This window comes from Polypterus senegalus, chromosome 1, assembly GCF_016835505.1.
Source record: "Polypterus senegalus isolate Bchr_013 chromosome 1, ASM1683550v1, whole genome shotgun sequence".
In the NCBI taxonomy this organism is placed as follows: Eukaryota; Metazoa; Chordata; class Cladistia; order Polypteriformes; family Polypteridae; genus Polypterus; species Polypterus senegalus.
This window is the reverse complement of record NC_053154.1, coordinates 295515773-295538895: the sequence shown is the minus strand read 5'-3', so window position 1 is coordinate 295538895 and position 23123 is coordinate 295515773.

Sequence of the window (23123 nt, the reverse complement as noted above, 5' to 3'; positions counted from 1 at the left end):
TAGTTTGTAGTGATTGTTGAGAACACTTTTCAATCTCATGTTTTCAAGGAGAATGGACATATCAATAATTTGGATAGAACAGGAGACAATAGTGGCCAATGCTGGACAATACCAAACTTTATTAAAATGTCAATGAAAAAATCTTACGTGTCACATAATCCATATGTCACGTCATCCAAATATATGTTCACAAGGGGTAAAATGGCTGTATTTTTTGCTCAATTATTTTTAAATGAAAACTCCAAAAAATGAAAGTAGACCACTTGACATGGGGTCACGCTTTTGAGTTGAAAATCCTCCTCTCTCTCCCCTATTCATTTTTCAGGAGTCCTGCTATGTTTGGGTGGACTGTTCCTTTAATCACTACAGTTTATGTGTGTGACATGTTCACACTTAAACACACTGGGCCACTTTAGAGCCAACAATGAGCTTAATATGCACATTTTTGGGATGTTAATGGAAGTTGGAATAAACAAGGAAAACTCAAACTGGCACATGGAGAACATAAACACAATAGAATGAGAGGGATCAGGATGTGAATCCACTAACTTTGAGACAAATAGGTGTTATCCACTGTTGTGCTGCGCCAACAAGAAACATTTTATGGTGCGAATCACATAAAAGCTGTAGCCGTACCAATGCACTGTCCTCCTTTCTTTTCATGTTTTCCCACTTTGATGTGCTTAATCAACCTTCTTCATACAGCTCAGCGTTGCACTTCCTCTCAAGTCAAGCCCTTTTCCTTCAGATCTGCTTTCACTTTATTCATACGCCTCCACTTTGGCCTCCCTCGCTTTCTTTTCCCCTGTGCTTCCATTCCCATCATTGATCTGCCCATATATTTACTGTCTCTTTTCATCACAAGTCCATACCACTTCAGTCTACTTTCCTGTACTTTCGTAGACATCTTTCCCACTTTTGTTGTACCTCTGATTGTCTCATCTCTTTTTCTGTCTTTTTTTGGTTACTCCACACATCCATCTTAACATTCTCATTTCTGCCACATCTAACTTCTTTTCCTGCACTCCTTTTACTGCTCATGTCTCAGTTCCATATATCATGCTGGTCTTACCACTGTCTTAAAAACCTTACCTTTAATCTTCACCTTAATTCTTTGATCACACAATACTCCTGATACCTTCTTCCAATTGTTCCATCCACGCTGCACTCTATGGGTTATCCCTGCATCTAGTTTTCCATGTCAGGCTACTACTGATCCTAGATATTCAAGTGTATCCACTCTTTTCAATAGCTCCCCCTGCAGGCTAACCTCTGAATCCTCTTCATCATTAAACCTCATATATTCTGTCTTATTCCTATTTATCTATTAGTCTGTAAATAAATTTGTAATGGTGAGAAAAAATGTATGAAACAGAGGCCACCCATAGCCTTAAAATTTATGTTTAGCTTACAGACAGGATTTTAGGTTTTTGTGCATCTTCACATATTTTAAGTGAGGCCTGGAGGTCACCTTAGTTAGTTCACATAAACATACAACAAAGTAGATGTGATTACATCCTCTGTTTGCCCTTCTTACAACAAAGTACATATTGTGTGACCCTTCCTGCATTACAGTCCTTTTTCTGTTTTAATTAATTCTTTTCCCCTCTGTCTAGCAAGCTGTTTGTAACTCTCTTTTCCCTGAAAGAAGCCCAAGAAAACTACACAAGTTTTTTTGCTCCAGACCAAAGTGCTGAGTGATTAACTGTGGGTCTCCCTGTTGTGGCCCATTAGTTTATAACAGTATCCATGACTTTTCTTTTTGATGAAATACGACTGCCTAAAACTCCCCTGCTATGATAACGAAAATGATTCTGTCTTTTAAAAATAATTGGAAAACTATTATTATATAACTGTTCCCTCAGTTCTGTGGCGACTCCAACACAGAAGATCTTTTAGCAGCGGCTACTGTCTTTCTAAAGAATAATAATAAAAAAAAAACATAAATATACAATAGACAGGCAGAACTTTTTTAATGACAGCCGGTGTTGCCCTGGCTTTTTTCTTTTAGCTTTTCCTGTCTTCTTGATGGTCATTAAAGTGCCTGGCACTGCCAAGTGGATTTGCCTTTGGTGGTTCAATGAAGTGTAGCAGCTAACAAGCTCTGGGTTTAGACAGCTGATGGTACAAATGGGAGTTTGTGTGAAAGCCCAGAAGCTGCTTTACACCTGAGAAGAAGACAGCAAGGTTAACAAGGGGAGGGAGAAACAGAAAAATACAACTTACATTCTTAATTTTAGGAGGCAACTTTAATAATCATTTCATCAGCATCTTGTCAGTACTTTAAAACAGAGAAATGATAAAGGTAAAAAAAAAATGAACATTAGAAAAGGATTTCAGTAGTCTGTCAGTTCTGCTGATCTGCCTCTATTCGGCTTTCCTTCTTAGGAAGAAAAATCAAACTTCCTTTCCCCTAAAGAAATACACAGCCATGGGTCAGAGGAAAGAAAGAATAAAGTCTGTTTCTCAATTTAACTCTGACGTGAGAATGAACAAGAATGTTACACTTAAAGGCACAGTCCACAGTATATGGTCCACAGTAGGCTAGCTTTTAAATGTTTTATAGCATTTAAGCTAGCACAGATGCGGGGGAAGTCTACTCTGCTCTACTCGTTTGTCAGTTAGATTGATATTTATGATTATTCAGAGAAATAGACAGATCTATCTATCTATCTATCTATCTATCTATCTATCTATCTATCTATCTATCTATCTATCTATCTATCTATCTATCTATCTATCTCAAATAGCCATTTTCATTTTTAGTTATTTATCAAAATATAACATAACATCATCAAACCTTCTTAACTAAGTTCCAGATCACAGAGTGTACAACAGCAGCATCATACCAGTTCATAACAGGTTCCATTCTGCTAAAAACTGGAAAACTTTTTTCAATTTTTTTTTCCAGCTCATTAGACTTTGATATTTTGATAGCAGGATTTTTAAGCTTTACTTTCATTTGTGTTTTAATTTTATTCCCTAGACAGAGAAAGTCTGTAAATATTGTCTGTTTAATTTTAAGTGTACTACACTACCATTTTTGAGTCTCTGTGGGTAGCTAACAGGTTGCTGAGGGAACTTGCCTGGTTGCTAAGGATTGCATCCCATGAGCCACAATGATATGTGTCATGAAAACTTGCTTAAAATACCAGCCCCCTTTGTCCAAGATTACGGATTTGAACTGTGAAAAGGTGTTGGTGTATTAATACAGGTTTTGATTTTCTGGTAATGCCTCATGACTTTCTACATCTTTATTTGATTCTTAGGCTTAGCTTTTTGTCTCCGACTGAATTGCTGTGCTCTTGTTAATGACTCCTGGTAATTCTTTTTTTCACTCTAACCAGGTTTCCATCCAAGGAGTTTTTGCGAAAAAATATTTAGCGCTTCAAATTTTAGCTGATGGAAATGCTAATTATGGGTAAAATGTTGTCCATGTCGACATAATATTTTTCCGTTTAACTTTAGCGCATAAATTCCATATTGATACTTCAGATGTCGCGAAAACTACATTGGAAACACTTTTTGTCGAAAAAAAAGGGCTTTAACGCAAATAAATGTGTCACATGATACATTTTCATCACGTGCAATCAAAATGAGAATAGCGGAGCGGTTCGCATGGTCTGATGAAGAGACTCATTATTTCTCGTGATGAGCCAATGCAGTAGCGGATAGGCTGGGTCTCCTGCTACTAAAAGGGGTACCTGAACTCCCTCCACATCAACTGTAGCCTGGGGGTGTCTCTCAGGATGTCTAAATAATACAAAAACCGCAAAGGTAATTTACTGTGCCAGTCAAAATATTTAATAAACCGTGTGTTTCATTATCTAAACATTTTTTTCTTATTATTAAATGGCAGATGTTTTAGCATATATGAGATATTCTCTCATTAATATTAACTTTAGTTTTTTTTGATTGAACGTCATTATTTTGTATTAATTCAAATTTCAGTTTTAATTAAAAACCTTAAGAGAAGCAGGTTACAGTACTAATTCAGTTGTTATCGAAATGAGAAGGGATGTTGAAAGGTAGGCTCACCTGTACAGATCCGATGCTGCAAACACAGCTGCATCATGGGCACTTCCAGGTGTGCCAACGCAAATGTCTCGTTTCATGCACCTGTCATCAACAAGGCCCTGGAGAACAATAGATGGCCATCCTTTGCGATTAATGTAATCGCGGTAGCCTTCCGTCGGGGGAAGAATAGGCACATGCGTGCCATCCAGCGCACCGTAAATCGGTGGCACAAGATGCACCAAGGAATTGCGGTATGCATTGGCCTCCGCTACAGTCGGAAGTCTGATATAACGCCACATTAATTTTTCTTTAATAGCGGTGCACACAGCATATACACATCGATGGACGGTAGTTTTACTAACCTCGAAAGTTTCTCTAACTACTCTATACTCGGCGCAGGTTGCCAGCTTGTAAAGGGCGATGGCAATCCGCTTTGGGGTTGGAACAGGTGGTCGGTGACAACCTGTAATGGACGCAACATCAGGACTGATGAATCCACACAACATCTCACACATCGGCCATGTCATTGTAAAATGTTGCAGCCAGAGATTTTCTGTGAAGTGTCTCTCCACCACCTCCTCCCGTCGTCTCTCCCATACCCGTGGGTTTCGTCGCACTAGGGTACTTTCTTCGAGCTCTAGGGCTATCAGACAAGCAACTGCTTCATTCTGCTGTCGTCTTCGGATATTATGTACAATTCCAATTATTTGTGAAACTGAAATAACAGTAAGCAGGCAAATTTCAAAAAACTGTCTAAATAATCTCTCCATTTCTTTGTTTCTTTGTTTAGTGGAGGGGGTGTAACGTGGAAAACAAAAGGTAGATAATTTGCGACATACACAAAATTATGTATGGAAACGGCTCAAGGGCAGATTTTTTTTCGCGATACAACAAAACTTATGCGACAGTTCGTTTTGCAGGGGATGATGTCATCACGCACACCATTTAATCGATAAAAAGCCAGTTGGATGGAAATAGGCTGGAGACAGCAAATTTCGCACATTTTTTTACGTATATCCTGTTTGTCGATAACAAAACGTCGCAAAAAACTGGATGGAAACTTGGCTTATGATAATGGTTAAGCCCTTTGGTTTTAGATAGCAATCCTCAGTGTTTTTAAAAACCTTGTTGTCCTTGTTACTGACTCAAAACCCATCTCTGTCTCCTAGTCTAATAACACCTAGCAGATACCCACTCTTATTTTGTCAGCAGACTATTTAAAGCAAACAGCTGGAAATTAAAAGAAAGGTTTAGAGTTTCTGTGCTGTGGTCCAAATATTCACTTTGAGTCCTAACAATTGGAGAAATACATTCAAGCACACACTCACACTGAGTTAATTTGCAATAGTCATTTAAACTAAATAGGATGTCCTTGGGGTTAAGACTTCAGCACCTAGAGGAAAACCTATGCAGAAGAGGAAAAAACATACAAACAGTACACAGACAATGCCGGAATGCATGATTCAGGCCCAGCAAGCTGAATCTTTGATGCAGCAATTCTAACCAATACACTGCTCCAGTAATCTGTCATTCCTGAATAGTCTTTGTCATGTTTACTATTTATCTTACAAAGTTTGCTTTAATGTTGATGATCTGTACCATTTTTTGCCAGTCTTTCTTATCTTGCAGTCACTCTTAGTTTTCGATATTTGTCAGGGCATAACTGAGTTAAGGCAAGAGCTGGGTGTAGTGGCTGTTGCACTGCTGTAAGTTTATTTTTTAATTTTCTAACGTCTCTTTCCTGGTTGTATTGTGGCGTACTTGTTATTTTTTGTGTCGTAGGACATGGCTGCTGTCCAAATATGTTTTGCCAGGCATATTGCCAGAACATTTTTAGAATCTTTCCCACTGTTAAAGTAGGTGTAGATCCTCTTGTTTCTGTAGAAAGCTGTGTGATTCCTGTTGGAGAAGTTGCAGGTTGTAAAAATAAGCCATTTGTAGCATTTGTGGATAATGAATCCTGAGTAAATAAATAAATTAACGGAAGAGAGTTTGATTAATAAGGGCACTTTTGTACCAATTTTGTCTTTATAAGCTCTGACAACGAAAGTGATTATTTCCACTGTTGTTCTTTTTTTAAAAACAATGTCTTACTGAGGGAACTGCAGTATTATTTTCCAATTATGTCACTATCACAATATGATGCAAGTTGCAGGAATTGAAGCATATTTATTTTTAGAGACATGTTTATATGATGTTGAACAACATGAATGAGGATATCAATTTGGCCACTGTGTATGGGGTTGATGGTGGTGATTATGTATATTTTTTTTACTTCCGAATTGGCAAAATGTTTTACTTGTTGCAAAATTAGACATAAAGCTTTAAAGGTTAGAAGACGGCCTAGTGTGTGTATGGGTGGTTTTGTTCATTTTATGATAAATGAAAATGAAGAGGGTGATGTAACAATGAGACCCTTAGGCTTTTCTTTGTCTCAAATGGGTATTGTGTATGATTAGTCATCTAACATTTTACAGGAGGTAGGATCTGGGAAGAAAGGACACACACAGATGTGTTGGCTGAAGACTGCATTCCATCGAATTCTGTACTAGTTAATAAAATTCAATATGACCTTATTGAAGGTGTGTCAGATGAAGTTAATCGCACACCAGGAGCTGGTGTGCTTGGTAGCTTGTTTCATGTCAAGGCTTTCTTGCAGGGGCAAGTAATGGTGATGATAAGACAAGTATATGTTCTTAGGGTTCTGTGCCAGTTCTAGCAGCCCTGAATGAGTCTGTGGTCAGTGATATTACTGCTGTAGAGCTTCTACACTGTAGAGCTGCAGCAGTTTGGGAGACCTCAGGTTCACTGCAGTGTGAGCGCAAGGCGAGTGTATACAGTATGCAGAGGTTTTTGAAGATGATTAGAGATAGAACTGCCAGTTAGTAAAAAGAAAGCAATGAAATGTTTTATGTCTGATGAGTCATCAAAGGTGTAGAGTAGCCTGGCCTTCTGAAAAATCACAGTCGTAGCTGATACTGAAGAAGATGGAAATGTGGATGGAGACAGTGAGACTAATGCTTCAGTGAGGTGTGATTCTGCACATTTTAGAGACAGTAGACCACACTAGGATTTATTGAAGATAGAGATGTTAAGGTGGTTGAATATTTTCCTGACTTACCTCTGTTTTTAATTTCAACACAAAGGGTCATGTGCATTGCCCTCAGTTTAGATACAACCTACAGAAAAGTCTTAAAGAAGACATAATAATGTAAGGCACCAAGGAAATAATGACATTTTTCATCTATTTTTAAACTTCTTTCCATAGTTTATTATTTTTGTTTCTTCTTGTATATTTTTCAGGAAATCTTTACACATCATTTTTTTCAATATGAATTCTTGTGAGAGTGCTAAAGGGACTCTTTTTAACAAATTACTTTATTGTTTCAGGAAACTAATTTTGAAAGTGAAATCGTCTGGCATGTTGTATAGAAATTTAATCAAATAATTTTAATCAGTACATGATCATTTTTACAATTTAATACAAGTATATACTTAAATGAAGTTGTGACAACAGATTATTAAAACATAAAGAAAAGGACTCCAGGTAACTAAAGGTTTAAAACTAAATGTGGCTTAAAGCTTGGGCATGCGAGGCTTTTGGCTTATCTTCGAGGAGCCACCAACGTAATTACTAATGTTAAAATGAAGTAAATGAGTAATGACCACCCCTCTTAAAAAGAGAGGACAAGCTAGTGAGAAACCCCAAATAGCCCTTTTATGAAGCGGTGATAAGATCAATGGGAAAACCTGTAGAACACCCCTATTAATAAAGTTATGTTTAGAATAATGGAAGTATCGACATGTATGTGAAGTTACTGGTGGCTGTAGTCGATTGGCTAAGATGATAGAATTCTGCCTATTAAGAGCCAGATGACATGATGTATTAGATAAGTTAATGGTAATAGAGAAGTATTAAAGGGAATGAATTGCATTATTGATTGCTAACTCCATGGACTGAGACATTTGTGCATATCTATGTGCAAGTAAAAAATTGTTCAGCATTTTCTTCCGGTCTCCATGAATGACTTCTTTGAAAACAGAGGAAAGGTTTTTTTTGCACAACAGTTGCAAGAGTTGGATTTTCGTAGTCATGGCTCACGCATGAATATGGATGTTGCGAAACTGTTGCAGATTGCTGAAATTAGGAAAACTGTGACTGGGAAAGCAAATAGCAGTGATCATGATCTAAATTTCTAAGAGTCTTTAAAATGAGTTTTGCAAACATTTTCCAGGAGGATATTCTATTGTTTTTGGGGTGAATTTTATTTGGTTCTAGACTAATGATTTTTAAACTTTTGTTTTTCATGACACAATCATGCTCCATTTAATGTCTCTGAGTTTATGACAACAGACAGATTAGGTGGGGGTCCCCTTAGAGAATTGCCATCTACTGCCATAATGGAGGGGTCACAGCATGGAGTGAGGGTTCCCCTTTGGAGTATATCCACCTTTACTCATGTTGAGGGTATGAGTCATAACAGAGCAATGTCAACTGCCTAAACTGCAGCCCATCGTGACACAAATCTTCCCCATCAAGTACATCAGTGAGCCACAACCCCAAGAACCTATGCTCTAGACATCTAATCTGTTATAGAGTTAAAACATTTATGACATGACTCTGATGTAGTTGATACACAGCATTCAGTAATTATACTTTCTTTTTCTCAGATTCTCTTGATGAAAATAACCCAAATGTAATAAGGAAAGTAGTGTTTGCTGCCTATTTGTAACTTGTTCAGTTGCTCTGGTTGGCTGAGCACAGCGACACTCTTACAGTTTTGCTCTCCAGCCGCGCTGCTGTGCAGTTCTGTATCAGCATTGCAACATACAGTGACTGTCAACAAAGTGCGTCGTTACTACTTGTCACTGCCCACTTTCTTTCTAACTGCTGGTATTAAATAAGAAAATATTTCTCTGTTGTCTGTATTAAATAAATATTTTCAAATGATTTCACTTTTAAAGATTTTTTTTTAGTTTGTATTAAATCATTTTAAAAAGATTTTACTTTTGTTTTCCTCATAACCCATTAAAATCTTAGCCTTATGTTTTTAACTTATGTCTCTACTTTTATATCAACATTCAATCAATCAACATTTATTTATATAGCACATATTCATACAAAAAAATGTAGCTCAAAGTGCTTTACAAAATGAATAGAAAAATAGAAGACACAATAAAAAATAAACATAAGTCAACATTAATTAACATAATAAGAGTAAGGTCCAATAGCCAGGGTGGACAGAAAAAAAAAAAAAAAAAACTCCAAAGGCTGGAGAAAAAAATAAAAAAATAATTTATATATATTTAATAATATATTGGTCTGGGTTTGTAGGGGGCATGTATAAATTTACATATATAGTAATATAGAGAGAGATTTTAAGAGTGTCCCGTATTTCTAATTTTCTAATCTGGCAACCCTACCATACGTCTGTGTACTGCAGTGAGATTGGAGCATTTCTATCACCTATGCTTTTTCATGAAAGTTGTTTGTGCAAATTAAATATATCAGGTTTGTTTTTTAAAGCCATTATTTGAAAAGGTTGGAGGTTTTAATTCCTGTAAAGCCTTTCTCTAAACTTTCTATAATTTATTTGCCACAAAAGTTTATTTAGTTTATGTAGTTTTTCTTTATGTGCCAGAAGATGCAGCAGTAGGATATTTCCAAAGTGCAAATAAAAATTTTGTTTCTCCTCTATAATAAACATGAGCAAAAACCTATTTGCAGAAAATGTGGACTTTGGAAAAGGATATAATTGAATTACATTGTTTCTTACAATAGGAATACGATGAGCTGCTTTAGATGTCTTTGACTTCTACAAAATAATTAGGCTTGAAAGTTCACAGTGCTTTGTTAAGATCGAGTTTCTAGCACTTGATTTATCTGATTGCATCTACTCAGAATTATTCATTTTAGCAGAAAAGGAACCCAAAAGTAAACATATTGTGATAGATGGCTGGGGTCCATGCCTGTCCGGGATGCCCCTTCACCACAACTGCCAGGGGGGCAAGGGTGGGAAGCCCAGTATCTCTCCCTTAATGCTATATGGCAGCATCCCTGGGTTACAGGGCCTCAGACTCCCCCAGGGCTTCATGGGATTTGGAGTTCTGTGCAGCTCTGTGGGGTTCCGCAGGCACCGCCAAGGGGTGCTGCAACAGGAGCAGCTGGCCCCTTTTGGGCACTGGTTTCACCTTACCCAGAAGTGCAGCTGGATGTCAGCAATCAACCACCTGAAGCACTTCCGGGTGCCTGATAAAAGGGGGCCAGCAACCACCACTCAGCATCCAGAGTCGGGAGGAGGAGGACTAAGCTTGAGGAGGAGTGGTGGTAGAAGAGAGAAGTGTGTTATGTGTCTTTGCTTGTGCTTTGGGACTGTGTTGGGCCTGTGGGACATGGGGAAGACGTGCCTCGCGGCTCAAGAGAAAATAAAGTCTTTCATTTTATATGTGCCTCCGTGTCCATCTGTGCCAGGTCGGGCACTATATAACGCCTTTATTACAATATGTATATTCTAGAACAGGGATCTCAAACTCCATTCCTGGAGGGCTGCAGTGGCTGCAGGTTTTCATTCTAACCCTTTTCTTAATTAGTGACCAGTTTTTGCTGCTAATTTTAATTGACTTCTTTTTTAAGATTTGTTCCCCGGAATTTCTTCATCATTCTTCTGAATTGCTTTGTTTCTTTCATTAAAAATAAATGAAACGTGAAGTGTGTGAGCCAACAGAAGACCAACTAATTCAGGGTCTCAGACTCCAAACAAATTCACTCCAGCCAGTTGTTTACTTAGACGGTGAGTCTTGTTGTTAATTAAACCCGTTCTTTAATTCCATAGCTTGTTGCTGCTCTCATTGTGTAATAACATACACTCTCAAAATTGTTGATTTTCTTATTTCTAAGAGCTCTGTTCAAATAGTTTGATGACCTGAGCAGATCAGCATTCCTGAGACCTTCATCTTTCTTTATTTTCAGATATTGTATGATGAGCACAGTTTGCTGGTCATGTTTTGGTTTATTTTGTATCTCATTATAGTTTGACTGCTAATTAAGGAAAAAAAAAATCAAATATTGAGTCTTCAAGAACAAGTCAATTAAAATGAATTCAAAAGAAGTTAATTAGCAGCAAAAGCAGGCCACTAATTAAGAAAAGGGTTAGAATGAAAACCTGCAGCCACTGCGGCGAGTTTGAGATCCCTGTTCTAGAAATCATTATGTCATTCTAAAGATATTTGGAATTCTGCTGTTTTGTTTTTTGCTAATTTATTTATTACTGGTAATAGAATCTCAAAGGCTTTATTTGGTGGATGTAATGTGAGGGTTAAAAACAACAAAGTGAGACAAGCATTTTTACTTCAGCTTGGCTTTGTGTATGTGTATGTGCATAAAGGCCTCAAAATGTTTTAATATTCTTTTGAAAAGGTATCTTCAAAAACCATGTAATCAGCCTTGACTAATAAGTTGCAAGAACACCTCCTATCACATCTGTGTCTATATACTGACTTGGGGTCAGACAGTATATTTTTTTAAATGAAAAGGACTGGGAGGTGAAAAGAGTCAGAAACAAGCCAAGGTCAATTCCAAAAGACAAACTAATCTGTTATCAAAATCAAATCGCTAACCAAAATTAGAAGACCTACAACCTTAACTACTTTCTTCAAACAGAAAGTCAATGATCAAGAATTCAACTGGCCTAACAAGGGTTATCCATAAACCTCTGTTAGTTACAAGATCACAGGAGTGACCTTTTATCTTATCGCTTTGATAATGTAACATGCACATTAACATTTTGGGGAATTCTGGGAATGATCATCTAGGAAACACCCGATGCCTTTCCTCTAGAATGGTGACACCTGTAACAAAATAAAGATGGTATTGCAACAGACAGGTAAATATTTACTACTTCTTCAATGCATTATGAAAGCAAAAGCTAATAGTAAATTAGAACCGTTGGTTCCCAAAACCCATTAAACAGACATACACTTTGTAAATATTAATTCAGAAAAACTCACAAAAACAGTCTGCATAAGCTTTACAGGCCACTGGACTGAGGCAACAGCCAGTTAGGAAAGCTATTCAGAAATCTTTCTAAGCAATCCAAAAACATGTATTGTAAAGTTTCTAATTTTAGTTAATTAAGCTGCAACCCGATGTAAGCAGAGGAAATGTGGATACCCATCATGAAGTTCACAATTGGACTAACACTGTATGTACCCTGAATTGTACCCAGAACACAACCTGCCACTTCTCTGAATAGACAACATCAAAGTCAGATGAACCAAAATTGTGCTTCCCTCAGCTGATTATAATCCTTGGAAGTGACAGACATTGTCAGTTACTCTACCAGTTCAGCATCAATAATTATTTAATAATAATGATATAATTATAATCAATAATCGGGAATTGGTGTTGTTGCAAGCTTAACTGATACTCCTCTTCCACAAGAACTGCAAGATAGGAGCAATCTACAAGAGAATAAGAAATTCCATTTGGGACCTTAGCCTCCAGGAACTTTCTCATTTTCTTGTTGGACATAACCTTGGCAGGACTCTGGGAACTGATGGTTTATGAAGTTGTAGAAAGTTTTTGGCAATTAGAGATGACATTCATGTTGTTTTTTGAAAGATATGGAAGTTGATGTACAGCCTCTAAGCTGCAGGTGAGCCCTAATAACTTTAATACTTTAAAAGGTGATTTATGTCATATTAAAAACTGGCACCCTGCTGGCCTACTGTATACTGATTAGTGTATAAAACTTTGTCCAAGTTGTAATGGCTTAAATTGTTCATCTTTTTCTACATAGTTGTCTTTCTAAAAGATCTATTTCTGATCCATTTTTTGACCTCCAGTTTATTTGGGTGTGTTTAAGCAATTGAAAAAATATGTGATTTGGTAGCTCAGCATTAATATTTTGACTGTACAAAAATGTTGAGTGGACTCAACAAATGTAAAAGAGGGGTGGTTTTTGGGGCTCATCTGGCATGACATTTGAGGACAACAAATGGTCAGCTTTTTAAGATTTAATGAGAAAATGGTTTTAAGCTGATATTAGTATGGAAGTCAGTGGGAATGGCATCATTAATAGTGGCCACTGTGGAAAAAAGAGCAGATATCTTGAAAGTAATGCCCATAAATTGATTTGAGACACAAGACGAAAAGAGAAGCAACTCTGGATCATTTGAGTACAATTTTCAATCTGAAAAGAGATATGGAGGTCTCTTCCACACCAGTCTGATCAAAACTTTGCCAAAATGGAGATTATATTTGGACTGCAGGGTATATACTTCTGCAGGTAAAAAGGTTCAAAAACTAACAGACAGTGGTCTGCTGAGTACTGTGATTAGTTGTCTGTTTTTTGAGCTCGGTGGACTGGTACCCTCTTCAGGGATTGTTCCTATATTATGCCCTATGTTTGCTGGGATAGGCTCAGCTGCCAGGAGCTCTTCATGTTTCCCTATAATAAAACAAATGAAACTCACGATCGATGAGTAGGGAGTGGGAAACTCACTCAAAATTGTAATTCTTGTTTCATGAACATATTCTTCTCTCTCATACCCCCACTTCTTCTCTCCCTCCATTTTACGAAAATCAAAAGGTGCCTAATGTATTATGTGTTGTCACTATGGGTGTCTTCAATTTGCATTTTTATGTTTACTCTAGTGATTGATCTACTCCTTATGTTTCTGTTCTGACCAGTTTCAGTTCTGGTCATTTTTGCAAGGTGCAGTCCACTTGGACAGCCCTGCCTCTACAGACTCTCTTTCTCTTCTTTAATATTTTAACCTGACACAGCTCCTCCACAATTCAGCAAACATTCCAGTTTGAAATGTTTAATCCTACCGACTAACCACGTGTTGAGTGTCCACTCCTTGTCTCATCCTTGTGATATTTTCTGATGTTCCTACGATTCTTATACTACCAATAGATTCGACCCACTCAGGAGTGATGAATGTCTTTCTCACTGAACCATGTTACATTTCTTTGTGCTTAATTTTACAGAAGGCCATTGAAGCTGCTGCCATGGCACAATATATACCCCAGCCCTGTTAACTCACCCATCACAACACCCTAAAAATCGTCACATTCTTGTGCCACATCCGTTACTTTCATTTTAATATGTAAAACCAGAGCCACAATCATTCACCTCAAAAGTTTGTCTACATCTTTCCTTCCTCTCTGCCCCTCTATTATATGTGTCTTTGCTTCACAGTTTGATTATTTCACTGGTTGTGAGAAGGGAGATGGTGTCATAAGATGTATTTATTATATTTTCGTACCAAAGAAATGAAAGCTGTCTGTGATGTTTCAATGGCTATAAATATTATGCTAAAGAGATGGGGGTTCATCGCTTGGCACAGAACTGGCACTTGGATGAACCTGACTAATTTTACTACACAATCATTTGGCAGCTAACACAAACAATTGGTCCTCCTTATTAACAATATTTTTCTTTAGTGTTCAATTCTTCTCTTGTTAGTAGAGTCCATTGATGAAGCTGCTCAGGGTGTGATTGTCTTCTTGGATTTGGAGTCATACTCCTGTGTTGAGGCCCTCTCATGTAGTAGGCTTCCAGGTTTCTTTATTTCAGTATCCACAAACTGCAAAATAACACAGCTTTATGTGAAGCATCATGGAGTCTCAGCTTTGCATTTGTACCACAAGTGACAAGATACAATCAGGTGGCACTTCTTTAAATTGTAATCCTTGGATTGCATTTGCATCTCTCACCATCTACTTCACTGTACATTTAAGCCAAAATGCATTTATGACCCTTTCCTGGCTGTTTAATCTGTTATAATGCTTCTGAACTGAATAGTGATAAATCCATCCATTTTCTAACCCGCTGAATCCGAATAGGGTCACGGGGGTCTGCTGGAGCCAATCCCAGCCAACACAGGGCACAAGGCAGGAACCAATCCCGGGCAGGGTGCCAACCCACCGCAGGACACACACAAACACACCCACACACCAAGCACACACTAGGGCCAATTTAGAATCGCCAATCCACCTAACCTGCATGTCTTTGGATCGTGGGAGGAAACAGGAGTGCCCGGAGGAAACCCATGCAGACACGGGGAGAACATGCAAACTCCACGCAGGGAGGACCCGGGAAGTGAACCCAGGTCTCCTAACTGCGAGGCATATTTAACTTTATATCTATTTTTTTATTCTTTAAGCAATTTGCTTTTTCTGGTATATCATATATATATTTAACATTTTATCTCAGTCATTAATAAAACAAAAAGATTAAAAGAATTCCTCAAGAGTGTATTATATTAATTACAAATTTCATTTTCCTTAAAAAAAAATAAAACAAAAAGCAACCATTAACTTTAATACCTATAATATAGCTGCATTTATGGGTAATTTGGAAGTGCAATGCTATTGTTGCTACCTTGCAGAAGGAGACTTGGAGTTTGGAGTTTGTGTGTGGATTTCCACCGAGTGATCCATCTTTCTCAGACAGTTCAAAGACATGCAAGTTTGGTGGACTTGCTCTCATTTCCGTGTGGCACTGCTTTGGATAACAGCTTTAGTAAACGTATGGGTAGCTGCATTAAAACACAGTGGCATAGTACCATAGTAGTTTGCATTGTAGACTTACAACTCCAGCAGACTACAGTTGAATCCTGGACTGGATGAAATTTGGATTTTGCTTTTTCCCAAAAATATGTTTTTATGTGATTTATTTCTAAGTATTCTACTTTTTCTAGAAACTTCCTACAGTGAATGTGTGATATGGGAATAGAGCATAATGGGCTATAACTAATTATACACGTGTTTCCTATGTCTATATTGCTTAGACACACATAACAATAGTTAGTAAAAACATATACTAGAGAAAAAGTTTAGGTTTAGGCTTAATTGTACTTTGATGAGCAATTATTCTCTTAACACTAGAATTACCAGAGCCTACGAAAAAACTGGTAAATCCGTCCCACCTTAAATCGCTTCTTAAAATCGTTCTCACCTCTGCGCCAGCGTCTTTTGTCATCTAAATGTGCTGATAAAAATCAGGCTGCAAAGCAGCCGGCTATTCCATCCCCCCACCGACTTAGAACACACAAACTTCTCTCAGCTCATGCCTTGATTAATTTTCTGGGAGTGAAGTGGAGTTTTAGAGTGGAAATAATAGATCGTTGTTTGGAACACATGCATTTCATGTCTGTTCTGTTTTTACAGTAATCTGTGTAAACACATTGTTAAAACAGAAACGTTTTTTATATTCTACTAGTAGATGACAAAATGTAGGCATAAACTATATAATGTATGAAGCCTGAAGTATCACACAAATACTTTCACAAAAGCTACAAATCTAACACAACAATTGCACTTTTATTCAAAAATATAACTGCAGAAACAAAAAGCCGCCTTAACATGCGACATTGACACCCGTTTATTATGACTGCCTCTGTGGCACAATAGAATCACCTGCCGACTGGGAATCAAAAGGTCGCGAGTTCGATCCTGCACCACTCTGTTTTGAGAAGTAAACTGCTCTTAGTCTTACTATTTTAGAGTAAAAATATACATTTGATTTCAGTCTGTAACAGCCGGTGTAATTTATGATACTTGTAAAGGTTAGTTTTGTTTTTTTTTTTAGTCAGTTTTATTATCTCAGCCGCGTTCACAAGCCCAAACACACCCCACCCCCTCATCTGATACTGCTGTTTTCACATAGACGCGCTATAACAGAGGTAAACTCAGCTCCCTTCTACATTGGAGCAAGAATGCACATACCATTGCTTGCATACTAAAGTGTCAACAGGCACTTTTCGTGGCATTACACACAGTTTTGAGCATGCCCTCTGCATACTACTTGTGACTTTAGGCTTTAGGAAGTAAGTAAATAAAAAAAGGTAAATCGTGTCATAAAAAAATTTCTTCAAAACGTCGAATGTTATTTATTTGGCACGGACATGTCTGCATGCACTTTTTGTGGCATTACACATGTAAATAAATAACGCTGTTCGTTTTCAAATAATATTGCATTTCTCTCCATGCTGTGGTTTCTATTACACACCTGAAAGAAAGAGACAATATATGTGAAAACATCATCGCACAAATGCAATATTATTTGAAAACAAACAGCCTCTGATCAGCTGTAAAAGTATGGCATTTCTAAATGTTTGCTTTTTTTCAGTCTGATTCTCTCAGACTGTATATTTGTCTCTTATTCAGTGCACGCAAGAACATGCAGGTAGCCAGATGCAGTATGCTACAACATGCTGGCGGTGATCAACGCACATTTTAAAAAAAGAGACAAATATATGTGACGTTTTGAAGAAATCATTTTATGACATGATTTACCTTTATTTATTTACTTACTTCCTAAAGCCTAAAGTCACAAGTAGTGTGCAGAGGGATTGCGCAAAAATGTGTGTAATGCCACGAAAAGTGCCTGCTGACACTTTAGTATGCAAGCAATGGTATGTGCATTCTTGCTCCGATGTAGAAGGGAGCTGAGTTTACCTCTGTTACGGCGCGTCTATGTGAAAACAGCAGTATCAGATGCGGGGGTCGGGTGTGTTTGGGCTCGTGAACGCAGCCGAGATAACTGACTTAAAAAAAAAAAAACAAAGCTAACCTTTACAAGTATTATAAATTACACTGGCTGTTACAGACTGAAATCAAATGTATGTTTTTATTCTAAAATAGTAAGACTAAGAGCAATTTACTTCTCAAAATGGAGTGGCGCAGAATCCAACTCACGACCTTTTGATTCCCAGTCGGCAGCTGAGTCTATTGCGCCACGGAGGCAGTCATAATAAATGGGTGTCAATGTCGCCTGTTAAGGCGGCTTTTTGTTTCTGCAGTTATATTTTTGAATAAAAGCGCAATTGTTGTGTTAGATTTGTACCTTCTGTGAAAATATTTCTTTTGATATTTGGAAGATATTTCTTTTGATATTTGAACTTCAGGCTTCATACATTATATAGTTTATGCCTACATTATGTCATCTACTACTAGAATATAAAAAACGTTTTCTGTTTTAACAATGTGTTTACACAGATTACTGTAGAAACGGAACAGACATGAAATGCATGTGTTCCAAACAACAATCTATTATTGCCACTCTAAAACTCCACTTCACTCCCAGAAAATCAATCAAGGCATGAGCTGAGAGAAGTTCGTGCACGTTCTAAATTGGTGGGGGATGGAATAGCCGGCTACTTGCAGCTTTTCTTTTATCAGCACATTTAGAATAACAAAAGACGCTGGCGGAGAGGTGAGAACGGTTTTAAGAAGCGATTTAAGGTGGGACGGATTTACGAGTTTTTTCATAGGCTCTGGTAATTCTAGTGTTAAATGTATTATTATTATTATTACTATTATTATTAAATGATATGCTGAATTTGGTGACTGGCCACATGACTGGCTTGGTAAAGGTGCTGGGTTTGAAGTCAGCATGGGCCAAAGGGTGTAAAAGAACGAGGTGCATCCTCTGAGGCTGTTGTCAAGGGTAAATGGATATCTCCTCAAGATATCTTTAAACAATTAAACTTTATTTATCAAATATATATATAATGGAGGAACTGAGAAGAAAGTTAGGACCTGGATGGAATTAGTGGAGGGACCACCACAGGAAGGGTGTTGACTCCTGCTGTTCAACGCCTTATTGGCTCCTAAATGCTGCAGGGAAGTGTAAAAAGTCTGGGTTCCATTCCAGCCATTGTAGCTGGAGGCCCTGTCAGAATGACTGACCACCTCACTGCATAACTCAGGAAGACCTTCCACCTGAACAGAAGACACATTGGACATTTAGTCTTCAGTGTAAAGTGTTAAGTTTATAATTATGGTAAACATACTAAGACTGAATTATTGTTGTTGTCGCCTTTAAGACAATGTATCTTTCTTGTGGGCATGTACGAATATTGTTAGTTTTTTGGTGTTTGTATTGCAGTTCTTTTTCAGTTCATGTTTTTTGCATTTTTTAAAGTAAAGTATTTCACATTCAAAGTGGTGTGCTAATTGAAGACTAACATGAAATGCTGCTGTTTATCCAGGTTGTATTTGGGGTAAAATGTCATATTAAGGGCATTTATGATTATGACTTGTAACAAGTGAATAAAAAAATAAGTAGTAATAAAAGTTACGAGTGTACCCATAAAAAGTTGTGCCCACTCCCCTGCTGTGTTTCTTTAAACCTTGTTTCCTGTCTCTGAATAAGTTAATGATATATACAGTATGTCTTTCATTTGAGGTGGTGTGCTACATGATTTTTATAAAATGTCAAACTTTGTCAATTTATTTTGTATGCTTTATTGTTTATTAAAAAATAATTGTTTCAATTTTTTTCAAATACCCTGTTCTACACTACCCTCTCTTAAAAATAGCACCCATCACCATTTTTAGCATGATATCATGTATCTCCTAAACCAATATGTGATATGTAGAATATGTTAAATAATCCAAAAAACTGGTAAAAATTAGCAAAACATTGTTACTTTTTAAATCTGTGAGGTATATAATAAAAATGTAATGATAGTACTATTAAAAATAGCATTATGTATATACTGAAAACCAATATTTTCTCTGAACTATCAGGTCCCATGTCTCAAAACCTTGGCTGAACACAATGACCATTTTTGGAAGGTGGACTACTGTCATATAGATGATGTTACAGAAAAATATAACAGATTTTTGTATCTTTACCCATCAGAAATATAAGACCTCAAAATCTGGAGCTTTGTTTTATGGTTTTCATGTAACAAGGTCTCATTTTAAAATGAGTTCATCAAGAACACGGGGACACAGTTGGAAACTTGTTAAGGGTAAATTTCGTACAAACATTAGGAAGTTTTTCTTTACACAAAGAACGACAAACACTTGGAATAAGCTACCGACTAGTGTGGCAGACAGTAAGACTTTAGGGACTTTCAAAACTCAACTTGATGTTTTTTGGAAGAAATAAGTGGATAGGACTTGTGAGCTTTGTTGGGCTGAATGGCTTGTTCTTGTCTACAGTGTTCTAATGTTCTACAACAGCTATACTATCTGCACTTCAGAACAGGTAATCCACCTGAGGCTAAGCACGTTTGGGCCTGGCCAGTACTTGGATGGGAGAACATCTAGGGAAAAGATTTTGTTGTTGCTGAAGCCATCAGGGGATGCTTACCCTGTAGTCTGTGTGTGGATCCCAATGCCCCAGTACAGTGACAGGACACTGTGCTGTAAAAACTGGCACCATCCATTGGATGAGATGTAAATTTGAGATCTTTAGTCTGTGGTCATAAAAGATCCTTGAGCATTTTTCATAAAGAGTAGGGTGTATCCTGATGTTAAGGTTAAATTGCTCAAAATGGCGTAGTCAGTCAGGAACTCTAAACATCTCCTGTCTCTAATTGGCTAACTACAGTATCTCTCTCATCCCTTCACCACCTAAATAGCTACTGTGTGGTAAGCGTACTGAGGCAAGAATGGCTGCACTTATCGTTTGGGTCATTCCATCAAGAACTGCCCACTTTTGAAAAAAGTTGTTGAAGCATAAATTTAAAAAATTGAAACGGTACCCATTTGTTTGTATTATTGAGTAATGGGCAAAAATCATTTTTTGAAATTTCTTTCCCCACTATCCCCCTTCAAAGATGGCAGCCATCACCCTTTTTAACATTCAGAAGCCTTTGCAAGATGTCAGATATCTCCTGAACTAATAAATACATTTAAATAATTCAAAAACCTAAGGATGCTTTTTCAATTACCATATGCTTTAAAGTGAATCATATTCAGTTCTTATAGCTCTTTAAAAATTGATGTCCGAATATTGATATTCGCTGTGATTTTTTTTAAGTAGCACAGAAAAAGTACACAAAGTCATTATTCATTATACAGAAGAAGAAGGAGAAGAAGAAGACATTACATTTAAACTGTGCTTTTCTCACTATTCAAATCACTTCCAGTAGGGAGTGGGGAACCCCTTTAACCATCACCAATGTACAGCATTCACCTGGATTATACAATGGCAGACATTTGCTTGGTTTAGTGTGCCTGTGATCAATTGTCTTGTAAAAGATATCTCAGGCTGACATCTAACCAATGGATAAACAGTTGGAGATATTGTTGGTGAAATGAAGTCCCTCTGTGACACCCCCATGACAAGACAATGTGATACTTGAATTGGTGACTCAAAATTGGTCTCATATGAGCAGTCTATCTGAGAGCATGTGAACTATACCCGGACTGGGGTAGGTTCCTTCCTAAAAGAGGATTTCTCTTCAAGATATCTTTAAACAGTTAAACTTTATCTATCAAATATATATTTCTCCTTTATACAAAGCAGGCACTCATTTTATTCATTCATTGATTCCGAAACCCGGTTATGGGGACAGCAGTCTCAGCAGTGAGGCCCATGTGTCCCTTTCCCAAACCACACTTGCCACCTTATAAAACTGTGAGATCACAAGACATTTCCAGGTCATCTATATAATCCTCCAAGCTTGCCCTGGGTCATCCCTAGGGTCTCCTCCCAGCTGGTTCTGCCTATAAAATCACTACAGGAAGGTGTCAGGGAAGCATCTGTATCAGATGCCCAGACCAACTCAATTGGATTCTCTAGATGCGAAGGGTCAGCGGCTCTACTCCAAGCCTCTCTTGAATGTCTGCCCTCAACCCTATCTTTAAGGGGGAGCCCAGCAACCCTGCAGAGGAAGCTCATTCCAGCCGCTTGTACGCACAATCTCCTTACAATGCAGTTTATTTTTGTATAGCCCAAAATCACTCAGGAAGTGCCGCAATGGGCTTTAACAGGCCCTGCCTTTTGACAGCCCCCCAGCCTTGACTCTCTGAGAAGACAAGGAAAAACTCCCAATAAAAACCTTGTAGGGAAAAATGGAAGAAACCTCGGGAAAGGCAGTTCAAAGAGAGACCCCTTTCCAGGTAGGTTGGGCGTGCAGTGGGTGTCAAAAGTAGGGGGTCAATACAATACAATATACACAACAGAACAATTCCTTAAGACAGCATAATAATAAAAATTTTATAATTACGGTTTAACAGTAGATGATATGACATAATTAGGTTTCTTTTGGTCATTACCTAAAGCTCATAACCATAGGTAAGGGTAAATTGAGAGCTTTGCCTTCTGGCTCAGCTTTTTCACCACTATGAATTGATATAGTGACCACATAACTGTGTTCACCGCACCCACCCGTCAGTCGATATCACCATCCCTTTTCCCCTCACTTGTGAACAACACCCTGAGGTACTTAAACTGCTCCACTTGAGGCAGTAACTCACCTCCCACTCTTAGAGGACAGTTCATCCTTTTCCTAAAGAGGATTATGGCCTCAGAATTGGAGGTGCTGACCTTTACCCTTGCTGCTTCATGTTCAGTCGCAAACCCTCTCAGGTCAAACTAGAATTCACAGCACAGTGAAGCCAACAGGACCGTATCATCTGCAAAAAGCACTATATTTAGCCAACACAAATTCTTCAAAAATTTACTGGTAGGCCTATTATTTAACAGGTTTGGTTATATACTGTACAACTGTTGCTTTCCTTTTCTTCTTGTAAAAATGTAAAGGACCAGAAAAATAAATCTAGAACAATATCCCTTTAAAAATTCTCATTTTCATATACCTGTACACTGGTAAATCTATACTACATTTTGACTTTGTAAATGAAGATTTTAAAACCTGCAGATCTCGCTGCAACAGTTACACAAGATTTGAATGCGGACGTGGACTCCTGTGAGGGAGTCACACATGCACACTGCACAGATCAATAACTTAAAGCTTAACAACAAAATTATAATGAAAGATCAGAGTGACACAAAAAAGTGTGAAGCAGGCATTTTGATCTATTTCGCAAACAATAATAGTACATAAATATATTTTTATTCAGTTATTCAGCATCTCACACAGCAGATCCCTGGTGAGCCTTAAAATGTTTTTGTGATGTAATTTTGCCACATGAGAATTGGCATGTTCTAACAGGCAATATTTCCTTTCAAAATCACTTCTTGTCAGATCATAAAACCAGAAACTTAGTCTTCTGACGCAGCATGCAGCCTGAGAGTAGGGTGAATTTGCCACAGAGCACCAAGGGCAATGCTTTCAGGGTTTCTTTACAACTGAAGCGCTAAAGTAACAGAACTAAATGATTTGTTTAGCTA